Consider the following 22390-nt stretch of genomic DNA (forward strand, 5'->3'; position numbering starts at 1 on the left):
AAAAAAAAAAAAAAAACCTAAAAGGGGAAAAAAGAAAACCAAATAGAGATTCAAAAAGATATAAGGCTGATTCTAAGGAAACCGGAAGGAGGAGGACGATGACGACAGGAGGAGGCTGGCTAAGAAAAAGATGGAACAAGAATAAAATTAAAAAGCCTGATTAAATACATACATATATGGCAAAAAAAAAAAAATCAAAGTCTGAGCCAAATTAAAAAGAGGGAAAGAAAGAGGGGGGAAAAGTTGTCTGTCGGGGGGCGCCTGGGTGGCTTAGTCAGTTAAGCGTCCGACTTTCGCTTGGGTCATGATCTCGCGGTTCGTGGGTTCGAGCCCCGCGTCGGGCTCTGTGCTGACTGCCAGCTCGGAGCCTGGAGCCTGTTTCAGAGTCTGTGTCTCCCTCTCTCTCTGACCCTCCCCTGCTCATGCTGCCTCTCTCTCTCTCAGACATAAATGAAAACATTTAAAAAAAAAAAAAAGTTGTCTGTCGGTGCATGGGTGTGGTGGCTGCGCTGGTCTGGAGGGGAGGCTGGTTATGTTGGGTCAATTAGCCTTGTTCCACTAAGTAAGCAGTTGCCAGGCACAGAGGGGCGGGGTTTGGTGTAAGCGTGTCCTGCCTCCACTGTGGGCTGCTGTGCTGCTCTCTCAAGTCCCACTGTGTTGGTGTTGGGGGACGCAAAATGGTGTCACCTCAGTCTCCTCCTGGGACTGGGACTTGGACTCTCAACCCATGCTGTCCAGGCAGCCCTCACAAAATAGGGAGGGCAGTCAGCCCATGGTCCAGAGATGCAGATTGATTTCCTGAACTTTCTAAATGATCTCATTTCAATACGGCTGTCCCTTTTTATATTTTTTAATTTTCAGAAAATGTTTATTTTTGAGAGAAAGACCCAGTGTGAGCAGGGGAGGAGCAGAGAGAGCGGGAGACACAGAATCTGAAGCAGGCTCTGAGCTGTCCGCATAGAGCTCAATGCTGGGCTCAAACCCACGAACTGTGAGATTGTGACCTGGCCAAAGTTGGCTGTTTAACCAACTGAGCCAACCAGGCACCCATTCTTTTAAATTGTTTTTCTTTTTTCGTGTTCCTTTATATTTAAAGTAATGATACAGGGATGGAGTTAGTGTTGTCATTCTTTGATTTGTTTTCTGGCAGTTTTAGAATTATTTGACTTTTCTTATTCATTTGCTCTTTTTATTGGTGATTAGATCATTTCTAGTATATGTGCTGCCGAAGCGAGCACAATTGGTGATTAGATCATTTCTATAGGGGTGTACTTCTGGCCTTTTCTCTTTTGTATATCTACAACAGGTTTTTGCTGTGTGGTTATCGTGAGGCTTAAAAACACCTTATAATAGTGTATTTTAAGTTTTTAACACTTTAATTTAGCATATTAAAATACTTTCAGGCCTCAGGTAATTTTTTTAAAATGTCAATGTACAATTCTATGCCATTTTAGGTAAGACTTAGCTTTTATCTTTATTATGTCTGTGGAAATTTCTCCATTTCTACCACATCAATTCATTTTCTCTTTTTAAAAAGAAATTAGAAAAATCACATTTATTTTGACAAAATACAGACTAAGCTTAGATTTGACCTAAATTCTCTGGTTTACTCACTTCAAGATCACACATATTGACCAACAGATCATCCCCGATTAAGCATATTCCCCACTTCTTTTGTTAGTCTGAAGATGCATCATTATTTTATTGAACTAACCCTCTATTTCCTTAAAGATCACTTAGTAAATCATATTTGTAATATTCAGACACTTTTTTACTTTAAATGGAGGAGAATGATGTTATTAACACCTATTTGATGATAACTGACATCAGTTAACTACAAAAAAAATCTTCATTTAGATTTTTGTCATAAATTGTATATAATCTTGTATTCATCTTCCATGAAAAAATAGGTATGCAAGAGTTCCACCTAAGGAAGGGTATCTCATACCTTTCATGCAGCAATGATCAGCCACATAACTTCACAAACACACATACACACACACTCAACACTCACGCTCTAGGAATAAAGGAATTTTTCTGAACTGATTTGACTGTAGAAATAACATTAATATTTGCTAGTTACAAATTTTGAAGAGGGGCAATGTCAAAGAAAAATATATACTGCTATTCTAAATATGTAAAAATCTATCCCTTCTAACTGTTGAAACATAATAGCATATACATTTTCTAAGTGTGTAACTTTGTATTAATCCTTCTAAGTATTTTGATGTAATGTCTGGATAGAGTGACAGAGGTATTGATTTCTACTGTGACTTCTGTGAACTTTATTGACATTTAATGTTCAAATAAATACAATTTTAAATATTCATATCTTCCAAGTTACTTTCCTTTTGGTACTCTGTAATGTTTTCTAAAGTCTGTATTTTTAAATATGAGAAGTGTTAATATTCTTTATTTAATATACACAAACTACACTCAAATGCCTTTCCTTAAGCAAAAGGCAACATTTTAAATGCAGGGAATTTTAATTAAATTGGCACAGATGAGACTAAAAACATAAAGTGGACGTTGCCAGCTTATCTTCAGCCCTTGCCTTTAACAGGCTAACAGACAACTTGAAACACAGCTGAGGCTTGCTGTTCTGATACAGTGAAGGGTTTCTTCAGTATTTAAATATACTGATATGACCAGTTATGTAAATCTAAATAAATCAATCTCCTATAAGTTTAGAGGTGGCACTTATCATGTTTGAAAAGCTGAACATCTAATCAATTCCAATCATATTTTTTGAAGGGGAAAACAGTGACAGCACTTGCTGAAACAGAATTACTATCAAAGTTCAAAAAGCTAATCATATTCATTTAACCACAAGCCAATCTTCTTTAAATCAGAACGGTCCAAAAGAAATATTCTATCAGCCATTCATGATCTGAATTCTGCTGTATGAGATCAATTTAAATATGGTACACATAAAAAAATGTCTTGAGACATTTCTGTTTTGTAATAAATACGGCAACGGCCAATTATTACTCCTTAGTAGTTTTTTTGAGATAAGCTATCAAGTCTGCTCTTTCCCCTGCCTTCTTAATGCGAGCGAAGATCATTTTTGTTCCAGGGAGGTAGTTCTTGGGATTCTCCAAATACTCCATCAGTGTCTCCTCTCCTCAGGTGATGCCTGTGTTCTTGTTGGCATCTGTGTAAGAAAATCCTAGGGCTTGGCCCGTCTTTCGCCCAAATAAACCATGGATATTTAGCCCAGTCTTGTGCTGGTCTCCCTTTTCCACGGTATGGCACTGGGCACACTTCTGAACAAATATCTTCTTGCCCTTCTCAACATCACCCATTTTTAAATTGCTCTTTGGTCGCGCAAAGCGCAAAGCCCGCTCACAAGCCGGTCGTCCAGCTCTCTCCTAAAGTCTATTATTTAAAACCAAGGTCTTTTCTCATTCATTATATTTGTAGGGTTTCAATCTAGTGTGCATGTTGACGTATTGAGAAAGGATTGAATTTGCAGTTAAAGTCTTGGGCCACTCGTTACATGGTACATTTTCCTTTTTTCCATACATAACCACGATGTTGGGTAAGTTGTCAGTTCCATCTAGAATTTTGCCATATTCTTTACATTTGTAATGTTTCTCGTCAGTATGAACTCTCTGATGCTGAGTAAGGCTGGAGCAGTCTGAAAAGCTTTACCACACTTTTCGCATTTATAGTGTTCTCTTTGAGTATGAATTCTGTGGCACTGAATAAAACTTGAACATGGATTAAAGGGCTTGCCAAATGCTTTGTATTTGTAAAATCATCTCCAGTATATATTCTCTTATAAGTAGTCAGGTTTACATTGCTTAAAGGCCTTACCATAGTCTTTACATATATATAATTGTTTTCCAGTGTGAATTCTCTGATGTGTAGTAGGGTTAAGCAGTTCCTATGAATTCTCTGTCTTAAAATATATAAGGTTTGTTCCAGTAGGAATTCCAGGATAATGACTAAAAGTAAAACTCTGATTAAAGGACTTCGCATGCCTTTACTTTAGTAAGGATTCTCTCTAGTACGATTCTGTGATAGTTGAGTAAGGCTTGAGTGATAGTTTAAGGCCTTGGAACATTCTTTACCTTTGGTTTCTCTTCCCTTTGAATTCTGTGATGTCAAGAAAGAGTTCGGTGCTTCTTAAAGGCCTTGCCACATTCGTTATCTTTGCAAGGTATCTCTTCAGTATCCATTCTGTTATGCCAAATAGGTGCAAGTGCTGGTAAAAAGCCTTACTACATTTTCATTTGTAAGGTTTCTCCCCAATATGAATTCTGAAGTGTACAGTAAGGTTTGAATGGCACCTGAAGGCCTTGCCACATTCTTTACATTTGTAAGGTTTTTCTACAGTATGAATTCTTTGATATTGAGTAAGGTCAGAGTACCCCTTAAGGACCTTGCCTTGTTGATATTTCTAAGGTTTCTCTCCAGTATGGATTTGCCTAAGTCCATTTAGTGATGAGCCATAGTTAAAGGTTTTACCATATTTTTAACATTTGTAAGTTTTCTCAATAGTAAGCATTCACTGATGATGAGACAGTGTTGAGTGCCAGTTAAAGGTTTTGCCACATTCCTTACAAATATACATCTTCTCTCCAGTACCATTTGTCTTCTGTATATTTAGTCTTGAGGACTGACTAAACATGTTCCACGGTTTATTACATCTGGATGAATTTTTTTTCCAACATGAATCCTCTAATGATCACCATCATTGGAGGACTGGTTAAGAGCTTTTCCACATTCATTATATTCATAAGGATTCTCTCCCATATGTGTACTCTTATATATAGTCAGGTTGGAGCTTTGATAAATATCACTCCCTTGTTTATTACATTTAAATGTATTATTTACATTTAAATTGATTATCTGGAAAATGAGTCCTTAGACATTTATTAACATCTGACCCCTTATTAATTTTTTTCTTAGATTCACTGCATTATGCAATTCTGTCTCCATTAACAATGCTTTGGTAGGATTGTGGGTTTGACTCCTTGGTGAAGGATGTCTGAAATTGAAACCACTTAGCACTTTTTTGTTCATCATTAAATCTATGATGTTTAAAGTATTTGACTGAAAGATCAATGCAATTCTATTTCAAAATGGTTCAAATAATTATTTTTAGCATGGACTTGGTAACTTGCTAGATTTTCCAAATTGTGCTACAGATATGCATATTCCACCATTTGATTTGAGTTTTTGCTTACAGAAACACCCTACTTTGCTGAAGTTATGGACTTAAGAAGGAAGGTTTTCCAAAATGTTTTATATCCTTCACTAGTTTGGGCAGTGAGGTTCGTATTACACACAGTTGTCTCAATTTGGATATGTCCTTCCTGATATCTTTGACGAATTTCACTCTTTCCATCATTTTCCTGGTCTATGACTAAGTGTAAATTCTCAAGGGCCCAGGTTTACATCTACTCATTGACATGTTTTAAAAATAAACTTCTATGTACGACTTTTTCAGGAAGCTCAGGGTGGCATATGGAGATAAAGCTAAAATATATCAACTAACAGAAAAATAAAATCATTCCACTTAGTATTCTCAGATGTGATGACAACTTCTAGTCTATAAACCTAGAATCAGTAAGAGAATGTCAGCAACGTGGCTGGTGGAATGTCAGCAAGGTGGAAATTCTTCCTGAAATTCAACATATTGAAAACTATCAGTTTAAAACTGTACATTAGCAGATGAAGATCAAAAATGGCATGATCATGTTAATTGATGCAGAACAGAAAGTGAGCATATTAGACACAATTTCGTCATTAAAAACACACAATAAAGCAGGAAAGGAAGGAAATAACCACAACCTAATAATGGCCATTTATGTATGGAAAGCTGAAATCTCACATACTCAATAGTAAAAGACTAAAAGCTTCTCCTGTATGATCAGAAACAAGGTAATGAAGCATCACCACTTCCATGCAATGTGGCATTGGATGGTCTAGTCAGAACAATTGGGCAAGAAAAAAAATACATGAAAGGCACCCTAAATGAAAAAGATTAAAACAAAAGAATCTCTGTTCATAGATGACATGATCTATACAGATCCTAGGGAATCCTTATATTTTTGTTGTTTCTGGTTTGTTTGGTCCTCTCGAACTGTTTCTGCTAATTTTATCTAGTAGACCCTCCATTAAAAAAAAATTTATACTGGGGCGCCTGGGTGGCTTAGTCGGTTAAGCGTCCGACTTTCGCTTAGGTCATGATCTCGCGGTTGGTGGGTTCGGGCCCCGCGTCGGGCTCTGTGCTGACTGCCAGCTCAGAGCCTGGAGCCTGTTTCGGTCTGTGACTCCCTCTCTCTCTGACCCTCCCCTGCTCACGCTGTCTCTCTCTCTCTCTCTAGAAATAAATAAAACATTTAAAAAAAATTTATACTATAAATACTTGAATTAAGTTTATTTCAATTTTATATTCTTTTTAAAAAATGTTTAATTTTTGAGAGATTGCGAGATGGAGAGAGAGCAGGGAAGGGACCTAGAGAGAGGGAACAGAGAATCCCAAGTCGCCTCTGCAGTTATCAAAGAGCTCGACTCCCTTTCAAGTGAGACTTTACTTGCCAGTGAGGACTGCTTTTGCTGCTTTTTAGATGTTTTTTATCACCATATTTTGCAAGTTTAACTCAAATATGTATCAGTGTGGGACTGCTGCTTGCTTATTTTGATGCATATATTCTGTGTCTCCTGGATATGGATGTCTGTTTCTTTCCCCAGGGTAGGGACATTTTCTATTTCATGCAGTAAATTTCTTCCCCTTTCTCTCTTCTTCTGGAACTTTTATAATAAAAATGTCATTACTTTTGATGGATTCACTGACTTCTCCAAGTCTATTCTCCTGTTGCAAAATTTTTCTCTTTTGTTCAGCTTTATTATTTTCCATTATTTTTTTCAAGTTTTCTTTGGGCTTTTCATTTATTTATTTTCTTAAATAGTTTATTGTCAAGTTGGTTTCCATGTCACACCCAGTGCTCATCCCAACAAGTGCCCTCCCCCATGCCCATCACCCCCTTCCCCTCTCCTCCACCCCCATCAGCTCTAGTTTGTTCTCAGCATTCAAGAGCCTCTCATGGTTTGCCTCCCTCCCTCTCTCCAATTATGTTTCCCCTTCTTCTCTCCCATGGTCCTCCATCAAGTTCCTCCTAATCCTCCTATATGTGCAAACATATGGTATCTGTCCTTCTCTGCCTGACTTATTTTGCTCAGCATAACACCCTCACTTAAGGTCCATCCATGTTGCTACACATGGCCAGATTTCATTCTTTCTCATTGTCATGGAGTATTCCATCATATAGATAAACCACATCTTCTTGATCCATTCGTCTGTTGATGGACACTTAGGCTCTTTCCATGTTTTGGCTATTGTGGAGAGTGCTGCTATGAACATTGGGGTACATGTGCTCCTATGCATCAACACTCCTGTATCCCTTGGGTAAATTCCTAGCAGTGCTGCTGCTGGGTCATAGGGGAGTTCTATTGTTCATTTTTTGAGGAACCTCCATACTGTTTTCCAGAGGGGCTCACCAGTTTACATTCCCACCAACAGTGTAGGAGGGTTCCCATTTCTGCACATCCTCGCCAGCATCTAGAGTCTCCTGATTTGTTCATTTTAGCCACTCTGACCGGCATGAGATGGTATCTCAGTGTGGTTTTGATTTGTATTTCCCTGATGAGGAGGGATGCTGAGCATCGTTTCATGTGTCTGTTGGCCATCTGGATGTCCTCTTTGGAGAAGTGTCTGTTCATGTCTTATGCCCATTTCTTCACTGGGTTGTTTGGTTTTTGGGTGTGGAGTTTGGTGAGTTCCTTATAGATTTTGGATACTAACTGAGGCTACTTCAATATACTCGAACTTCTCCGTGCTTTGAGTATGAAGTTGGGAGTAATGGGAAATGAAATGAACCTCCTAACAAGCAGCAGCAATTCTTCAGTACAGTAATACTGAGGCAATAGAAAGGAAGTGCACTGAGGTTTACCCCATCCAGGTCAGAACTCTTGTGAAATGTTCTGTGGATTTCAATTCAACACTTCTGTGTCCAGGTTAACCACTCTTATGGGAGCTTCTTGGTGGAGTAGTAATGAATTTCTACAGTTCACTTCTCTGCATAGAGGTCGTGCCATGCCTGACAGTAATCTCCACTGCCCTTCAGAAACTCCATAAATGTGTGAACAAGAACACCACAGAACTGAGGAACATGTTTACTCATTGAAGATTGTGGCTTAATCATACAGCCAGTTCTGAGGCGTAGTGGCTGTGGTGGTGGCTGCAGGGCAGGGGGTAGTGGTGGTTGTCGTGGGCAGGTGGCAGCTTTGCCTTATTTTCCATTATTTTGTCTTCTAGGCCACTAATTCATTCCTCTCCTTCCTCCAGCCTGCTGTTTATTGCATCAGGCTGATTTCTAATCTTGTTTATTGCATTTTTCATCTCTGATTCTTTTTCTTTTAATTTACATCCAAGTTAGCATATAGTGCAACAATGATTCAGGAGTAGATTTCTTAAAGCCCTTTACCTATTTGGCTCATTCCCCCTCCCACAACACCTCCAGTCACCCTCTGTTTGTTCTCCATATTGAAGGGTCTCTTATGTTTTATCCGCCTCCCTGTCTTAATAGTCTTCTTGTTTCCCTTCCCTTATGTTCATCTGTTTTGTATCTTAAATCCCCATATGAGTGAAGTCATATGTTATTTGTCTTTCTCTAATTTCATTTAGCATCATAACCTCTACCTCCATTTATGTAGTTGCAAATGGCAAGATTTCATTCTTTTTGATTTCTGAGTAATACTCCATTGTATATATATACCACATCTTCTTTATCCATTCACCTGTTGATGGACATTTGGGCTCTTTCCATATTTTGCCTATTGTTGATAATGCTCCTATAAACATTGGGGTGCATGTGTCCCTTCAAAACAGCATACCTGTATCCCTTGGATAAATACCTAGTAGTGCAAGTGCTGGGTTGTAGGGTAGTTCTATTTTCAATTTTTTGAGGAACCTCCATACTGTTTTCCAGAGTGGCTGCACCAGTTTGCATTCCCATTAGCAGTGCAAAAGGGATCCTTTCTCTGTATCCTTGCCAACATCGGTTGTTGCCTGTGTTGTTAATGGTAGCCATTCTGACAGGTGTGAGGTGATATCTCATTGTGGCTTTGCCTTGTATTTCCAATGATGAGTGATGTTGAACATTGTGTGTGTGTGTGTGTGTGTGTGTGTGTGTGTGTGTGTGTGTGTGTTGGCCATCTGGATGTATCCTTTTGGAGAAGTGTCTACTCATGTCTTTTGCCTGTTTCTTCACTGGATTATTTGCTTTTTGGGTGCTGAGCTTGATGAATTCTCTATAGATTTTGGATACTAACCCTTTAGCTGATAAAGCGTTTGCAAATATCTCCCATTGTATTGATTGCCTTTTAGTTTTGCTGATTGTTTCCTTCACTGGGCAGAAGCTTTCTATGTTGATGAGGTTAATTTCTGATTCTTTAACTCTTAGCTCTGCAGGAAGGGTCTCCTTAATGTTTTATATTCTTAATGCAATGAGTATTTAAGATTAATGCCTTATATTTTCTATCTGGCACGTTACTGACAACTGTTTTGCATAGATCTCTGTCCAAGGCCATATCTTGTTCTTACATTTTGGAAACCTTCCATCTAGGCATTTTGTAGAAGTCTCTGCTTTCCTCTGTATGTTCAAAAACCAGTTATGTCTCCTCACTGCAGGCCAGTGACCTGCAGATGCTCTCCTTGTCTTCTGTGAGCAGTATTTGGTGTCTGGCCTGAAGTGTTCACTAGTTGTGCTGAGGTCTGTTTGTGAAATAAGACCTGACACCAACTCACCACAACTTAGGCGCTATGCAGAACTGTCAGAACAAAAGACAGGTGTGATTACCGGTTTATATAGATCTGCTGGAGAGGGGTTGACCTTGCTGGGCCTCAGGCAAGCTTAACTCAGAATGGCACGCCCACCACAGCACAGTCGGGTGGGGGTTCCCGTAAACAACTTAAACAACCTACTGAGCTGCTTCACTCAGGTGATTGTTTATGCTGAAGGGTGGGGGAAGGAAATGGTGCCATCCATCTCCGTTTTTCTCAGGCAGGCATCTCAGTGAATGATACCTTTGAAGGAAGTGCTCCTAGAATCGTGAATAATCTCACCCCTCTGTGCTCTGTGTTCTTCAGATCCCTGTTTCCAAGTTGTCTACATGGGGGTTGTGTGCCTGCCTTCTCTCCAGGAGCAGTGCAGTGCCCTTCTCTCTCTTGCTGGCCTTTAAAACTCTATGCTTTATGCCATACTGGCTGCAAGAACTCACAAAGTTGAGCCCTTCTCCTTTTCTAAGCCATGACTTTGGGGAAATGTTCTACTATGTTCCCCTGTGTGCTCTTCTTTCTCTCCTCCTCCTCCACAACCATAGCTCCATATCCTCTGTAGCAGTATAGTCTGTTTCTAAGCCGTATCTCTGTACTGTCTACAGTCTTTATGCTCTTCCCTCAGTTGGGGAGTTTCTCTGTCAGCATTTCAGGTGCTTTTATGGGTATTAGGATGATTTGGTAGTTATCCAGTTGTGTTTGTGGGCTGTGATGAGCCTAGGGTCCTCCCACATTGCCCCCATCTTCCTCCCTCTCTGAAGAATCCTTGCCTTTAAAAACCTGTTAAAACAAGTTTTACAAAGTTACAGAATACTTTGTACTTCTACACAACAAACAATCCCCAAATGAAGATAATTACATTTACAATAGCATCACAAAGAAAAAACTCATAGGATTTGACACAAGATAGAGGTGGTAAGTACTGTGATGAAAACTAGAGAATACTGTACAGGAATTGTAAGAAAAATAAGTGGAACCACATACATGTTCTTGCATAGGAACACTTAACACTAGTGAGCTGTTAGGGTACCAGGTTGCTCAGTTGGTTAAGCGTCTGACTTCGGCTCAGGTCATGATATCGTGAATTGTGGATTTGAACCCTGGGTCTTTGCTGACAGCTGAGGCTTTGGAGTCTGCTTCAGATTCTCTCTCTCAAAAAATAAACATTAAAAAGAACAGTAGTAAGTTGTCAATACTACTCAAAGTGATGTAGAGATTTAATGCAATCTCTATGAAAATCCCAATGGCATTTTAGGCAGAAAGATCAATACCCATCCTAACATGCATATTGATTTCACAGGAAAACAAGTACTGAGAATGATCTTGAAAAAAAAAAAAGAGTACATTGGTAGCAACACACTTCTTGATTTAAAACCTTTAACAAAGCCATAGTTATCAAAATAATGTGCTAGAGACAAAGACAGGCATAGAATGATGGAAAAGTGATGGGTGAGCTAATGTGGTCTTCTCTGATGCTAATGTATATGGTAACAAACTGAATATCTTGTTAAATTCCTATTCTAGTTTGGATTTCTGGGTGGAGTCTGAGTTTTCCACATTTCTCATTAGCTTGCAAAGGATGCCAGTATCTTCAGTTCAGCAGCCATACTTTTTGGGACGACTGGGTGGCTCAGTTGGTTAAGTGTAGAACTCTTGATTTCACCTCAGGTCATAATCTTAGAATCAAGAGATGGAGCCCCACATTGGGGTCCACACTGTGCATGGAGTCTGCTTGGGATTATTTTCTCCCTTCTCTCTCTCTCTCTCCCCTCCACCCCTCACTCACTGATGAGGTCTCTCTCAAAATAAACATTAAAAAGAAGCCATACTTTTAAAATAGCATGATTTTGAACCTAAAACCTACTGTGGAAATTACAACTTCTAACATGAACAGGAGCAATTTTTACTGAACATTTACTACACACTACATAGCATTCTAACAGTTGTTTGTTTGTTTGGTTTTTTTTAACAAATTCACACATGAATTTACAGTAACCTATGAGAATAGGATTATTCTTCAGCATTCAAAAAATATCTTGGCAAGCTTCAGTATTAGTAGGGCTTGAATTTTACCTCAGCATGTCTGACTTTGAATTCATCTAAGAACACAGACTGCTATACACATGCAACTCTTAAAGAAGCATCAGAGCAGGTTTCAAAGTGACAGGGGCAATGTAAACCTGATTACACCACAGCAGTGACAACGAAAAGAAGTGAACATACAACATAAAATAGAAAAATTACAAATTGGATGAAAAAGAATAAAAGTTACAATGTAAAAATTTTTTAACTAGCATTGAAACCAAGAAATGTTGTCAGGGGCATAAACCTCCTAAATCTATTTATGGAAGAAGGTTATAGTGTCTTGCAAACACACCACAAAGACAAACACACACCTGATTTAAATAACATAACTATTGTTTGTGAGTTTTCAACAACATTGAAAGTTTTTGTCTCATTTCTCTTTTGTGCTGAGTTCTATTTTACAATTTGAAGTCAGTGGACCATATGACACAGATTTTCTTTCTCTGAAGCAGCGGAGCAGTGATAAGGAAGACGGTGACAGTAGTGTGGAATAAAATGAACTTGTAAGACAAAGCCCTGACTTGATTTGTAATCTCCACTTCATGCACCATTATCTCTAGCAAACACAGGAGAAAACCCTTATTTTCTTATTTTAAAAAGAAAGTGAAACATGGGAGAGTTTCCAAAAAAGATGACCTCTTTCAGTAAATCCTCCTAAGGTACTTAATGATAAGTGAGGGGGGAAGAAATCAACCTTACGGTGTAGGGATGCAACAGAATATAGAAAAAATGGAAGTGCATGAAACTACTATAATGGGTCAAATTGGTATCAGGTGTCTCATGATCTTCAAAGGACATCACAATTGCTATAAAATAAGTGTCCAGAACAAGTATGTAAATCATAATCCAAATGTAAACATTGAGGTGTCTGGGTGGATCTGTAGGTTAAGTGTCTGACTCTTGATTTTGGCTCAGGTCTTGATGTCATGGTTTATGAGTTTGAGCCCTGCATCGGGCTCAGCACTGACAGCATGGAGCTTGTGATTCTCTCTCTCTCTCTCTCTGCCCCACTCATGCTCACACTTGCCCTCCCTCTTTCTCTCAAACTAAACTTTAAATACATACATGCATACATATATACATAAAACCTGAAAGCATCAGTTTTTATTTAAATACTAGGCCAAATATAGCACCCATACCTATAATCTATGATAGTGTATATGAGCCTTGTGTGTCATATGTAATCAGACTTTCAAATGCTCCTCTTTGAATTTTCTCATTAGATCAATCACAAAAGCTTGGTCCAGACACTCTGGCATGGGAGGTGAACTGACATAAAGCAATTGTGGAACTCTGATCTCCTTTCAGTGCCTTTGCTTCATTTAATAATATTTTTCAGGGTTGCTGGAACACTGTGGGATTTCTCCACTGCAGCACAGATGGACTGGACATTTTAACAGAAGAAGCCCTTGTCCTCAGGCTGACTGATGTCCTGTCCCATTTTTATCTCTCAAGGATGATGTTTCCCAAGAGTGCCTATAGGAAGGTATCTCTCTATATCAATACAAACATTACTGATCAAGTGAAGTACAAGAGGAAAAGGAAAGTTTATGTAATGCTTCATTCCACTGCTTTAACAGGTACAAGTGGTCCTTCAATAATGCAAGAGTTTAGTGTACCCACCACTCATGCTGTTGAAATCCATGTATACTTTGACTCCCCAACATTTCAATAGCTGACTGTTGACCAAAAAAAAACTTTATCAAAAACAGTCAACATATTTTATATATAAGTGTTATATATGGTAATTCTGGAATAAAGGAAGCTCAACAGAAGAAAATGTTAAGAACATCAGAAGGAAGATAAAACACATTTACTCTACTGTAAATGGATCTGACTGTAAGTGGACCCACAGTTCAAGCCCATGAGGTTCAAGGGTCTAGTGTACTTTGCGTTACTGTTTACCAGCAACCTTGATGAAGGTGGGACAGGCTAAGGTAGGAGAACACTACATCTATTACAGATCACTTGCTCATACATTAAAATCCATTCACTGTTATTCATTAAAATATATTAGGTTCAAACACTTACTAAACAAGGCACTGCAAGATTGCTGTATGATTCTTAACCATTAGAAATATTCAAACACCATTTTTGTTCCTCTGCTACAGAGATCTGTGACTTGTACTTCCCATGGTTTTCAAACAGACTGATTCTTGAGTAAATGTGGATTTACAATATTGTACACCTTTTTACAGAAGAGTTACCTATACTTTCCTCAAGTATCTATGAAAATTTCTTTGTTAGTGGTGTAATGAATGTTCTTTGAATTGGTATGATGAAGACACATACAGAAGTTAATGAACTGCCAGTGTTTTCTCCTTAAACAGCAAGTGGCAAAACTATTCAAAATTAGACTGTTCTTCTGTCTTTAATGCAAAGAATGATGCCCTAAACACTTACTTCATGCTGACTTACATCACTTTTGTAAACAGCATCTCCATTAGATTATCTTCATGCATTGGAAATGACAGCCTCTTGAATCTTCCATGGAAAAGTGGCCATGCATGAATTCCACATCATAGAAGAACCCCTCCTATGTGTGAGATAGCAACAATCAGATCAATTTGCATACATATGAATAAAGTCATAGCATGAGATTTAGAGTAAAATTAATATGTACTGTGCATATATTCTATTTGGTCAAAAAAAGACATCCTAGTACTAATTATCCCTCTCCACACATCCATCTTCTTCCTTATTCCTTTAAATCATATTAACAAATACAGTTGGAAGGGTGCCTTGGTGGGTCAATCGATTAAGCATCAGACTCTCAGTTTCAGCTCAGGTCAATTTCTCCATTTGCGAAATGGAGGGAAACATCGGGCTCTGTGCTGACAGTGTGGAGTGGGCTTAGGATTCTCTCCTACCTGTCCTTTCCCCACTTGTAGTCCCTCCCTCTCAAAATAAGTGAGCTTTCTTTTTTTTTTTTTTTAAAGAGAAGCAAATACAGTTGATTGTTGAATAACATGGGTTTGAATACTGTGGGTCCATATGCACATTTTTTAAATGAATACAGTACTGAAAACATGTTTTCTTCATTATGATTTCCTTAATATTTTCTATCCTCAAGCTTACTTTATTATAAAAAAAGATAGCCTACAAGTAATGTGATGATTGTTAGTTAATATTCTAGGTAAGGCTCCTCATCAACAATATGCTATTTCCATATAAAAGTAGGTATGGCTTTAAGTTTTGCAGACTCAGAATTACATATAGATTTTCGATTGTCCAGTGGTTAGTGCACCTAACAATTCTATCGTCCAAGGCTAAAATATAATCTGAGTGTTTTAATTTTGCATTCTTGTCTCTAAGACACTGATTTGTAATCATCTCAAAAGTGGTATTTACTTAGGCTTTCTCCCATAAATTCTGATTTCATATACATTTGACTTTCCGTTACATAGTTTGCCAATTGTTGATGTCTTTGTTTTTGTCCTCTGTAAAGACTGTCTTGGAGGGCAGCTGAGCGGATCAGTCAATCGAGTGTCTGACTCTTAATTTCAGCTTAGGTCATGATCCTAGGGTCATGAGATCAAGCCTGACATGGACTCTGCATTGAGTATGGAGCCTGCTTAGGATTCACTCGTTCTCTCCTTTTCCCCTAATCATACATACACACACTCTCCCTCTCTACAAGACTATTTTGTTTGTACATGTACATGTCTGCCATTAGATTTTCATTTTTAGTGTTTCTATCCAGTATGTTTTCTCTGTTGAGTAAGGTTTCAGTTCCAGGTAACGACTTTTCTCATATCAAATGGCTTTAAGAGTTAAACGTTATGCCACATTTGTTACATTTTTTTATTTGAAAAGACTTTTTTTGAGAAAACAGGAACATGGGACAGACAGAGGGTTGTGGGGAAACAGAATATCTGAAGCAGTCTCTGCACTGATAGCAGTGAACCCAATGCGTGGTTTAAACTCACAAACTGAGTTCATGACCTGAGCATATGTCAGACGCTGAACCCACTGAGCCACCCAGGTGCCCCCACATTCTTTACATTTTAAGGGTTGTCTCCAGTATGTACTATGGTGTTCAGAAAGTTTGTAGCTCTGCTTAAAGGCTTTTTCACATTTTATTTTACATTTCTCAGCCTTCACCCCACTATTTGTAAACTTTTGTGGGTAAGTTTTGAATGGTAGTAAAGTCTTGCCACATTGTGTTTATTTTGTAAGAGTGTAATTTCCATTATAAGATCTCTGTTGTTGAGTTTTGAAAACAACTTAAAAGGTTTGCCACAGTTATTGCCTTTCTAGAATTTGAGCTTTCATAAAAGTGTTTGCCATACTTACTGCTCATAGACTGGTTTCTAATGGTTCTTAGGATTAACATTTCCCCCAGATTCATTGCACTGGTAAGCTTGCTCTCCATTAAAATTCCTTGGTAATTATGAAAATTAGAGTACTCAATGAAGATCTTCCTAAGTTCACAACATGAAAATTTGCTCCAAAGCAAGTATTATGTGATACTATTGAGCAGTGATGTTTAATATATGACCATGTTTATCAAAATTAAGGGGCTTTAGAACAAAAGGAGATTATGTGTTGGTTGAAGAATCAAGAATACTCCACAAAGGACTTCTGAAATCAATAACATTTAGAATTTTTATCTCTATTGTTAAATGTCTTTCAGAAATGTTTCAGTGAATGATTAAACCAGTGTTATATACGAAATGGCTTGAATGATTAGGTCACTTTGTAGAATTTCCAAATGTCCTTTCAGAAAATATCTATGTTTAATAAATGGATTTGGGTCCTTTCACTCAAAGACAGTGTTCTGTAGGGGTGCCTGGGTGGCTCAGTCGGTTGAGTGTCCGACTTTCGCTTAGGTCATGATCTCACGGTTCGTGGGTTCGAGCCCCACATTGGGCTCTGTGCTGACGGCTAGCTCAGAGCCTGGAGCCTGTTTCGGACTCTGTATCTCCCTCTCTCTCTGACCCTCCCCTGCTCATGCTCTCTCTCTCTCTCTCTCTCAGAAATAAATAAAACATTAAAAAAATTAAAAAAAAAAGACAGTGTTCTGTAAACATAATTTACTGTGGGGTTCTCACCACCCCCCCCTTTTTATATCCTTCATCTCTTTGTCAATAAGGATTTCATCATGGTAATGTGGCCAGTTTTGTCATATCCATCATAATATCCTTTCTACCCTTCATACCCCCCATCATTATCACGGTCAGTCATTAAGTATAAATATTCAGGGCCCCAGCCTCCAGATCTTCCCAAATTAAGTCTAAGGAATGAAACTTTTTCTGTCAATCATTGCCAACAAGCTTAGAGTGTTCTGGAAAGACCCAACTATGAGAAAATAAGTTATCTCACTAAACCCACATGTATGTATGCTAAAATGATGTATAAAATGAATACCCATCATAGGACATCAGCAGAATGGAGAAATCGGAAATACCAGCACTTTGCTCTTCCATGAAATAGAAAATGGACCAAATGACCTTTTGGAGTGCTCCAGAAGCCTGTGGGAAAACACAGCACACCCAGACAAAAACAAATGAAGAAGAGCCACATCAAAGAGACAAGAAACATTTGTGAAACTTGCCCACAACAGCTGCTCATCCTCTCTGGGATTCCATGGCAAGACTGTGAGAAAACTCTTAGCTCCTCTAAGGAGTTAAACCAATGAGTGACCTGTATGCTCAATGATCTGACTTGCAGCTGCCTGAAGGTCTTGTTTCTGCAAGAAGGATATGCAAAGCTGAGGGAATGACAGCACCTTCTGGATGCACTGTGGTCGCTGCTCAGAGAAAAGGTGAGTATTTGTTCCAACAATGGAAACTACAGAGCTAAAGACAAACAGGAAAGTATCATTGACTCTCAAGTAACTATACTTGCTTAAAGTGGGAAATCTCAAAACCTCAGACATTACAAATGGCCAAGATGTGCAACAGGTGCCAGGGTTACTACTATTTGTGATTTCCTCTAAAAAGTTCATAAGCCTGCACCCTGAGGCTAGTGTGTTCATTTTTATTTTTTAATGTTTATTTTTGAGATAGAGATGGAGTAGGGGAATAGCAGAGAGAGAGGGAGGGAGACACAGAATCCAAAGCAAGCTCTAAGCTCTCAGCACAGAGCCCAACACAGGGCTCAAACTCCTGAACCATGAAATCATGAACTCTGCCACCTGGGCACCCTCCCCCACTTTGTAAAAAATGTTTTTATTTATTTCTGAGAGAGAGATAGAGACAGCGTGAGCAGGGGAGGGTCAGAGAGAGAGGGAGATACAGAATCTGAAGCAGGCTCCAGGCTCTGAGCTAGCTGTCAGCACAGAGCCCAATGCAGGGCTTGAACCCACAAACCGCGAGATCATGACCTGAGGTAAAGTCAGACGCTTAACCGACTGAACCATCCACGTGCCCCATCCCTACTCCCTTTTAATTTCTAAAATTCAAGGAAAGATCACAAAGTATACAAATAAATATAAAAACTGATTTCAATCAGGAACAAAATAAATCTGCAAAACTGGCCCTAATTTAATATAGAACTATTAATTGCCTGACAAAGATTTCAAAAACCAATCCTAAATGAGGTATCTGGGTGGTTCAGTCAGTGGAGGGTATGACTCTTGACCTCTGGGTTCTGAGTTGGAACCCTACATTGGGTGAAGAAATGAGTTAAAAATAAATTCTTAAAAAAATTTATCAGGGGTGCCGGGGTGCCTCAGTCGGTTGAGCGTCCGACTTCAGCTCAGGTCATGATCTTGCACTCTGAGTTCGAGCCCCGCATCGGGCTCTGTGCTGACAGCTCAGAGCCTGGAGTCTGTTTCAGGTTCTGTGTCTCCTCCTCTCTCTGCACCTTGCATGTTCATGCTCGGTATCTCTCTGTGTCTCAATATAAATGTTTAAAAATATTTTTAAAAAATGTATCATAAAGATACTCCTGAAGAATAAGAGGAAATAGCTAGGTAACTAAACAGTATCTGGAAACTGCATGACCAAAATGAAAATCCAAAGAGAAAAGGTATAACCATCAACCTGAAATTAGGAGTTGAATTTAATTACTGAATTTAAAAACACACTAAGGGGACATAACACATTTAGTTAAGTGGAAGAAAGAATCATACAACCAGAAGAACCGCTGTTATAAAGTAACTATGAGAATCAAAAATGTGGAAAAGAATAGAGTCTAGGGACTCATGGGACACCAAGTCTTATTCCTCATAAGGAGAGGAGAGTGAAAGATTATATGAAGAACTAAAGGCTTGTAGTTCCAAAGTATATGGAAAGAAGAGAAATTCAACAAGTTCAGTAAATTCAAAGGAGGATACATGTCAAGACCATAACACAGGGACACATTATAATTAACCTATCAAAAATCACAGGTGGTTGGGGCGCCTGGGTGGCTTAGTCGGTTAAGCGTCCGACTTTCGCTTAGGTCATGATCTCGCGGTTCGTGGGTTCGAGCCCCGCGTCGGGCTCTGTGCTGACTGCCAGCTCAGAGCCCGGAGCCTGTTTCAATCTGTGACTCCCTCTCTCGCTGACCCTCCCCTGCTCACACTGTCTCTCTCTCTCTCTCTCTCTCCCAGAAATAAATAAAAAAACATTAGAAAAAAAAATCACAGGTGGTAAGAGAATTGTTAAACACCATGAGAAAAGCAGCTCATCTTATACAAGAGAGCTCCTTTGAGATTATTAGTGCGATAATAGACCTTAGAGGAAGAAGTGCATGGGACAATGTATTTACGTGATGAAAGATCAAAAACTATCCACCAAGAATAGGTTATATGGCAAAAACTATTTTCCATGAATGTAGAAATGAAGCCTTTTCCAAGTGACACCACCCCACCCCTAAAGTTTACCAGTATACCTGTCCCATAGAAATGTTCAAGGAAGTCTTTCTAGTTGAAATCAAAATATTTTAAACCGTATCTGAAACCACATAACAACATATAGCTCTCTGCTAAATATATTTATACAATTATAGAGATCTTTAGTGTTGTAATTGGGTAGCTCATGATGCTTTCATTTCTGCTAGGATTTTTTTTTCAAATAAAAGCATAAAAATCCTAAATCTAGGTGAATAAAGTTTACAACAAAGAATAGAATTTGTAATATTAGTAATAAAGTGAGTATAGAGTTGGAGATGACAAGTATAGGTTTTGTGTATAATGGACAATGTCAGTTTACAATGGTTTAGTATATCTTATAGATGTTTTAAGTAATCTCTAAGGTAACCACAATAAAAATACAGAGGACTTAAAAGTTAATGAGAGTGGTATCAAAGCATGTCATGAGTATAATGCCACAATTAGGGATAAAATATGATACCTAAACTTGATACACTGGTATAACATGTTTAAAAATTACTCTCAGGGGTGCCTGAGTGGCTTTGGACCCACATCATGGTTTTGAGCCCCACATCAGGCTCTGTGTGGACAGCTCAAAACCTGGAGCCTGCTTCAGATTCTGTATCTCCCTTTCTCTGTGCCCCTTCCTCTCTTTCTCTCATTCTCTCTCTCTCAAAAATATTTATTTTTTTTAAGTTTTTTTTTTTAATGTTTTATTTATTCCTAGGAGAGAGAGAGAGACAGCGTGAGCAGGGGAGGGTCAGAGAGAGAGGGAGTCACAGACTGAAACAGGCTCCAGGCTCTGAGCTGGCAGTTAGCACAGAGCCCGACGCGGGGCTCGAACCCACGAACCGCGAGATCGTGACCTAAGCTAAAGTCGGATGCTTAACCGACTAAGCCACCCAGGCGCCCCATCTCAAAAATATTTAAATTCACAAAAAAATTTTCCCATGCAAAGGCAATATAAATTTACCAATAGATGATGAAATTACTTCTATTATGACAACTCACTTAGATATGATACAACATTCACTGAACACTAACAAAGGAAAGAAATGAACATGAGTCACGATCAAAGTATGTTTTGGTGATATTTATACAGGCAAATACCTAATTTATGGGTAAAGGGCATAAAGATGATTCATATTTCAGTTAACCTCACATGGTCTTAAAATGTACTGAGGTGAATATTGTCAGCCTACAACAAAATTGATAGTACAAGTGAAACCATAATCAACTAATATTGTGGAAGGTCCTTGTATGGGTTTAACAGATACATTCAGAAGATTTCACCCTAAAGCCACAGAATACACCTTCTTCTCAAATGCACATGAAACATTCTTAAGAATACATGGCAAACTGGGACAAAAATCAGTCCTCAACAAGTACACAAAGATTGAGATCATACCTTGCATATTGTCAGACCACATGCCATGAAACTCAAAATCAACCACAAGGAAAAATTTGGAAAGATAACAAATACTTGGAGACTAAAGAACATCCTACTAAAGAATGAATGGGTTAACCAAGAAATTAAAGTAATTTAAAAAATACATGGAAACCAATGAAAATGAAAACACAACAGCCCCAAACCTCTAGGATGAAGAAGGGTTGTTCATAAGATGGAAGCATATAGTAATCCAGACCTTCCTAAAGAAAAGTCTCAGATATACAACCTAACCTTATACCTTAAAGACCTGGGAAAAGAACCACAAATAAAGCGAAAAACCAGCAGAAGATGGGAAATAATAAAGATAAGAGCAGAAATAAATGATATGGAAATTTTTAAAAATGAGATCAATGAAACAAGGAGCTGGTTCTTTGAAAGAATTAACAAAATTGACAAACCCTTAGCCAGTTGTTCAAAAAGGAAAAGACTCCAATCAAGAATGAAAGAGGGGATCACAAACAACACTGCAGAAAAACAATAAGAATATCATGAGCAATTATATACCAACGAATTTGGCAATGTGGAAGAAATGGACAAATTCCTAGAAACGTATGAACTACCACAACTGAAACAAGAAGAAATAGAAAATTTGAACATACCCATAATCAGTAAATAAATTGAATTAGTAATCAAAAATCTTCCAAAAAACAAGAGTCCAGAGCTAGATAACTTTCCAGGGGAATTCTACCAAACATTTAAGGAAGAGTGAATACATATTCTTTTGAAGCTTTTCAAAAAATAGAAATGGAATGAAAACTTCTAAATTCATTCTGCAAGGCCAGAATTACCTTGATTCCCAAACCAGACAAAGACCCCACTAAAATGGAGAACTACAGCCCAATTTCCCTGATGAACATGGATGCAAAAATCCTCAATAAGACATTAGCGAAGCAGATCCAACAATACATTAAAAGAATTATTCACCATGATCAAGTAGGATGTATTCCTGGAATGCAGGGCTGGTTCAATATCCACAAAAATCAAGATAACACATCACATTAATAAAAGAAAAAAGAAACCACATGATCCTTTCAACAGATGCAGAGAAAGCATTTGACAAAATACAACATCGTTTCTTGATAAAATCCCTCACAAAAGTAGGGATAGAAGGATCACACCTCAAAATCATAAAAGCCATATATGAAAGGCCCACAGCTAATATCATCCTCAATGGGGAGAAACTGAGAGCTTTTACCCTAAGATC

At 38.4% G+C, this 22390-nt stretch overlaps 1 pseudogene; it reads right to left on the minus strand.

The window, feature by feature from the left end:
• Window positions 1-2955: 2955 nt before the first annotated feature.
• On the minus strand, window positions 2956-3305 carry LOC120226051 (annotated as a pseudogene).
• Between the last annotated feature and the right edge of the window lie 19085 nt (window positions 3306-22390).

This window comes from Hyaena hyaena, unplaced genomic scaffold (genome assembly GCF_003009895.1).
Source record: "Hyaena hyaena isolate Hyena2069 unplaced genomic scaffold, ASM300989v1 scaffold_1589, whole genome shotgun sequence".
NCBI lineage: Eukaryota > Metazoa > Chordata > Mammalia > Carnivora > Hyaenidae > Hyaena > Hyaena hyaena.